Genomic DNA, 5,704 nt, shown 5'->3' on the forward strand with positions numbered 1-5,704 from the left:
ATAGGCAAAAACCAATAAGCGCTGAAGGCTTCAGCGCTTATTGGTTTTTGCCTAGAGACACTCTGTCGTTTTTTGGAGGTTCGCGCCCCTGGAATTCTTGCAAGTCAGCGAAGCGCTGAAGCCTTCAGCGCTTCGTGTTGCCTAGAAACACTTTGGCGTTTTGCTGGGTTTTACGCCCCTGGAACTCTTGCGAGTCAGCGAAGCGCTGAAGCCTTCAGCGCTTCGTGTTGCCTAGAGACACTTTGGCGTTTTTCTGACTTTTACGCCCCTGGAACTCTTGCGACTCAACGAAGCGCTGAAGCCTTCAGCGCTTCGTGTTGCCTAGAGTCACGTCACATACGCGGCTGGGTTTTTTTTCCCTTTTTCTTCCTTTTTCCGGGATTTTCGTGCCCCAGAGCATGCCTCTCTCCCTGGGATGCCTCCGACTGCTGCTCCATGCCCTCTCTCTCTCTCTCTCTCTCTCTCTCTCTCTCTCTCTCTCTCTCTCTCTCTCTCTCTCTCTCTCTCTCTCTCTCTCTCATCATCCCAGTTTAGGGCGCTTTTTCCGGGCATTAGCTCACGTAGCAACATCAGCACCATGGACAGCACCACGGACAGCGCCCTGGACGTCATTTACCAGGGAAAGGGGGCACATTTCCCGGATCTTTGACCTCCACCGCATCCCCTAGGCCCCTGCCAACACTGCCACAAGAGGGCCCGAAAAACGGATGGTGAGAAAGGGTAAATTCGGGCGTGGAAAGCACCCCCACTCTCATCTCACCCACACCCGGAAAACAGCACTTTTTCCGGGTGGGCCTCTTCCAGAGCATCCCTTGGGCTCCCCCCAACACTCCCACAAAATGACCCGAAAAAAAGAGGGTGGGAAAGGGTAAGTTCGGGCTGAAAAGCACCCAGACACACATCTCGCTCACGCCCGGAAAACAGCACTTTTTCCGGGTGACTCACCTCCAGAGCATCCCCTGGGCTCCCCCCAACACTCCCACAAAAGGGCCCGAAAAACGGATGGTGAGAAAGGGTAAATTCGGGCGTGGAAAGCACCCCCACTCTCATCTCACCCACACCCGGAAAACAGCACTTTTTCCGGGTGGGCCTCTTCCAGAGCATCCCTTGGGCTCCCCCCAACACTCCCACAAAATGACCCGAAAAAAAGAGGGTGGGAAAGGGTAAGTTCGGGCTGAAAAGCACCCAGACACACATCTCGCTCACGCCCGGAAAACAGCACTTTTTCCGGGTGACTCACCTCCAGAGCATCCCCTGGGCTCCCCCCAACACTCCCACAAAAGGGCCCGAAAAACGGATGGTGAGAAAGGGTAAATTCGGGCGTGGAAAGCACCCCCACTCTCATCTCACCCACACCCGGAAAACAGCACTTTTTCCGGGTGGGCCTCTTCCAGAGCATCCCTTGGGCTCCCCCCAACACTCCCACAAAATGACCCGAAAAAAAGAGGGTGGGAAAGGGTAAGTTCGGGCTGAAAAGCACCCAGACACACATCTCGCTCACGCCCGGAAAACAGCACTTTTTCCGGGTGACTCACCTCCAGAGCATCCCCTGGGCTCCCCCCAACACTCCCACAAAAGGGCCCGAAAAACGGATGGTGAGAAAGGGTAAATTCGGGCGTGGAAAGCACCCCCACTCTCATCTCACCCACACCCGGAAAACAGCACTTTTTCCGGGTGGGCCTCTTCCAGAGCATCCCTTGGGCTCCCCCCAACACTCCCACAAAATGACCCGAAAAAAAGAGGGTGGGAAAGGGTAAGTTCGGGCTGAAAAGCACCCAGACACACATCTCGCTCACGCCCGGAAAACAGCACTTTTTCCGGGTGACTCACCTCCAGAGCATCCCCTGGGCTCCCCCCAACACTCCCACAAAAGGGCCCGAAAAACGGATGGTGAGAAAGGGTAAATTCGGGCGTGGAAAGCACCCCCACTCTCATCTCACCCACACCCGGAAAACAGCACTTTTTCCGGGTGGGCCTCTTCCAGAGCATCCCTTGGGCTCCCCCCAACACTCCCACAAAATGACCCGAAAAAAAGAGGGTGGGAAAGGGTAAGTTCGGGCTGAAAAGCACCCAGACACACATCTCGCTCACGCCCGGAAAACAGCACTTTTTCCGGGTGACTCACCTCCAGAGCATCCCCTGGGCTCCCCCCAACACTCCCACAAAAGGGCCCGAAAAACGGATGGTGAGAAAGGGTAAATTCGGGCGTGGAAAGCACCCCCACTCTCATCTCACCCACACCCGGAAAACAGCACTTTTTCCGGGTGGGCCTCTTCCAGAGCATCCCTTGGGCTCCCCCCAACACTCCCACAAAATGACCCGAAAAAAAGAGGGTGGGAAAGGGTAAGTTCGGGCTGAAAAGCACCCAGACACACATCTCGCTCACGCCCGGAAAACAGCACTTTTTCCGGGTGACTCACCTCCAGAGCATCCCCTGGGCTCCCCCCAACACTCCCACAAAAGGGCCCGAAAAACGGATGGTGAGAAAGGGTAAATTCGGGCGTGGAAAGCACCCCCACTCTCATCTCACCCACACCCGGAAAACAGCACTTTTTCCGGGTGGGCCTCTTCCAGAGCATCCCTTGGGCTCCCCCCAACACTCCCACAAAATGACCCGAAAAAAAGAGGGTGGGAAAGGGTAAGTTCGGGCTGAAAAGCACCCAGACACACATCTCGCTCACGCCCGGAAAACAGCACTTTTTCCGGGTGACTCACCTCCAGAGCATCCCCTGGGCTCCCCCCAACACTCCCACAAAAGGGCCCGAAAAACGGATGGTGAGAAAGGGTAAATTCGGGCGTGGAAAGCACCCCCACTCTCATCTCACCCACACCCGGAAAACAGCACTTTTTCCGGGTGGGCCTCCTCCAGAGCAACCCCCTGGCACCCAGCAACACTCCCACAAAAGGACCCGAAAAAAAGAGGGTGAAAAAGGGTAAGTTTGGGCTGAAAAGCACCCAGACACACATCTCGCTCACGCCCGGAAAATGGCACTTTTTCCGGGTGACTCACATCCAGAGCATCCCCTGGGCTCCCAGCAACACTCCCACAAAAGGGCCCGAAAAACGGAGGGTGGGAAAGGGTAAATTCGGGCGTGGAAGGCACCCCCACTCTCATCCCTTCCACACCCGGAAAACGAGCACTTTTTCCGGGTGACTCACCTCCAGAGCATCCCCTGGGCTCCCCCCAACACTCCCACAAAAGGGCCCGAAAAACGGATGGTGAGAAAGGGTAAATTCGGGCGTGGAAAGCACCCCCACTCTCATCTCACCCACACCCGGAAAACAGCACTTTTTCCGGGTGGGCCTCCTCCAGAGCAACCCCCTGGCACCCAGCAACACTCCCACAAAAGGACCCGAAAAACGGAGGGTGGGAAAGGGTAAATTCGGGCGTGGAAAGCATCCCCACTCTCATCTCCTCCACACCCGGAAAAAGAGCACTTTTCCCGGGTGGGCCTCCTCCAGAGCATCCCCCTGGCACCCAGCAACACTGCCACAAAAGGGCCTGAAAAAAGAAGGGTGAGAAAGGCAAAGTCCGGGCTGAAGAGCACCCAGACACACATCTCGCTCACGCCCGGAAAAAAGCACTTTTTCCCCGGTAAAACACCTCCAGAGCATCCCCTGGGCTCCCCCCAACACTGACACAAAAGGGCTAGAAAAACAGAAGAGGAGAAAGGGTAAATTCGGGCGTGGAAAGCACCCCCACTCTCATCACTTACACACCCGGAAAAAGAGCGCTTTTCCCGGGTGTAACACCTCCAGAGCATCCCCCCTGGCACCCAGCAACACTGCCACAAAAGGGCCTGAAAAAAGAAGGGTGAGAAAGGCAAAGTCCGGGCTGAAGAGCACCCAGACACACATCTCGCTCACGCCCGGAAAAAAAGCACTTTTTCCGGATAAAACACCTCCACAGCATCCCCCTGGCACCCAGCAACACTGACACAAAAGGGTCCGAAAAACAGAAGGGGAGAAAGGATAAATTCGGGTGTGGAAAGCACCCCCACTCTCATCTCATCCACACCCGGAAATAAGGCACCTATCCCGGCCACAGGACCTCCGCAGCATCCCCCTGGTCACCCTCCACCACCTCTGCTTAAAGCAGACCGAAATAGTGGGAGAAAGTGTGGGAAAAGCACTCACACAGCACCAGCCTCATCCACTCATCCACACCCGGAAATCAGGCACCTTTCCCGGCCACAGGACCTCCGCAGCATCTCCCTGGTCACCCAGCATCACCTCTGCTTAAAGCAACCCGAAATAGTGGGAGAAAGTGTGTGAAAAGCACTCACACAGCACCAGCCTCATCCACTCATCCACACCCGGAAATCAGGCACCTTTCCTGGCCACAGGACCTCCGCAGCACCCCCCTGGTCACCCAGCATCACCTCTGCTTAAAGCAGACCGAAATAGTGGGAGAAAGTGTGAGAAAAGCACTCCCACAGCACCAGCCTCATCCACTCATCCACACCCGGAAATCAGGCACCTATCCCGGCCACAGGACCTCCGCAGCATCCCCCTGGTCACCCTCCATCACCTCTGCTTAAAGCAGACCGAAATAGTGGGAGAAAGTGTGTGAAAAGCACTCCCACAGCACCAGCCTCATCCACTCATCCACACCCGGAAATCAGGCACCTTTCCTGGCCACAGGACCTCCGCAGCACCCCCCTGGTCACCCAGCATCACCTCTGCTTAAAGCAGACCGAAATAGTGGGAGAAAGTGTGAGAAAAGCACTCCCACAGCACCAGCCTCATCCACTCATCCACACCCGGAAATAAGGCACCTTTCCCGGCCACAGGACCTCCGCAGCACCCCCCTGGTCACCCAGCATCACCTCTGCTTAAAGCAGACCGAAATAGTGGGAGAAAGTGTGAGAAAAGCACTCCCACAGCACCAGCCTCATCCACTCATCCACACCCGGAAATAAGGCACCTATCCCGGCCACAGGACCTCCGCAGCATCCCCCTGGTCACCCTCCATCACCTCTGCTTAAAGCAGACCGAAATAGTGGGAGAAAGTGTGTGAAAAGCACTCCCACAGCACCAGCCTCATCCACTCATCCACACCCGGAAATCAGGCACCTTTCCTGGCCACAGGACCTCCGCAGCACCCCCCTGGTCACCCAGCATCACCTCTGCTTAAAGCAGACCGAAATAGTGGGAGAAAGTGTGAGAAAAGCACTCCCACAGCACCAGCCTCATCCACTCATCCACACCCGGAAATAAGGCACCTTTCCCGGCCACAGGACCTCCGCAGCACCCCCCTAGTCACCCACCAACACCTCTGACTCAAGCTCCCACCAAAAACGGGGAAAAAATAAAAAATAGCCCTCCAAAAACACCCCCCCCCAACCGGACCCACCCCCACCCGGCCACCCCTCACCAAAAGCCCGCAGAGACACCTCCGGCAGCTACCCTTCTAACCCCGTCTCCAGGCGGTCCCGGGCCCCCACACTTAAGCACCCTCTCTGGGTTAAAACCAAAACTCCGACCGTTCAGGACGTTCATGCCCCTGGTAATTTAGTTTCGTGCCCCTGGTAGATGGGAGAGAAGCGCTAAAGCCTTCAACTAGCCGAGCTAGAGCCTCCAAAGCGGCCTCCACAACCACAATACAGGGCCTGGAGGTCAGTTTGCTGGTTTTTTTCTAAGTGTAATTCCAAACTGCAACTCTCACTTTGTCCACAGGATGGCGACATTGGACTGCAAGTGA

This window comes from Cebidichthys violaceus, unplaced genomic scaffold (assembly GCF_023349555.1).
Source record: "Cebidichthys violaceus isolate CVI_PGR_0920_01 unplaced genomic scaffold, fCebVio1.0.p SCAF_410, whole genome shotgun sequence".
NCBI classification, from domain to species: Eukaryota; Metazoa; Chordata; class Actinopteri; order Perciformes; family Stichaeidae; genus Cebidichthys; species Cebidichthys violaceus.